An 806-nucleotide genomic window follows, 5' to 3' on the forward strand; every position below is an offset into this window, starting at 1 on the left:
TTTTGAACATGGCGTCATCAAGACTTCAACCAATGGGAGAGCTGCTGCCTGCTGAGTTACCAAGTGTCAATTAAAACACGAAAATAATACTTACACCTCAAAAGTGCAAGTCTTAACACTATGATATTAGTTTTAGAGTTTTTTATAGCATCAAATAATTTTAAGAAAATTTCTTACCGACTTAGAAACACAATTTATGAGTTTCGATAAAAATTTATAGACGAAATGATAAGAGGTTAACTAGAACGTAACAAAGATTGTCATGATTGCCTCTCACCAAAGATTGCCATGTTTTTGTCTCCAAAGATACAAAAATGTAACTCTTTTACTGTACGACACTTTGTTTTAGATATGATTTCGTTTGTTTTTAGGGAAAAAATTGTACCAGTATCTTAAACTCTTCTGAATTACGACTATGAAAAAAAGTAGTCTGAATTAATCATAAACAATATTTTCAATATACTCGTTTTTTTGTTACTCAAGGAATTGATTGGAAAACAATTATGAAAAAGAAATCCAAACGATTCGAATACAAAATAATATGAATAATTAAAGGAGAAAAGTCGCTCAAAACGTTCGGAATTTATTTCATAGTTTAAAATATCAAAATATTTCAGGGGTAAAAAATAAGAACAAAGGACAAAGGCAAAGAAAGCCCAGTTACAAATGTTTCAAGACATTTGAACTGAATTCTTAGGACACAACTTAAAATATACTCCAAATTCAGTAGCTTGCTTCCTTTTTATTTCAATTTAGCTCCACTTTTACCTTGAAACAATTTCTCTCATCCCTATACTGAGGTAATT

Source organism: Hyalella azteca, unplaced genomic scaffold (assembly GCF_000764305.2).
Source record: "Hyalella azteca isolate HAZT.00-mixed unplaced genomic scaffold, Hazt_2.0.2 contig15442, whole genome shotgun sequence".
In the NCBI taxonomy this organism is placed as follows: domain Eukaryota; kingdom Metazoa; phylum Arthropoda; class Malacostraca; order Amphipoda; family Hyalellidae; genus Hyalella; species Hyalella azteca.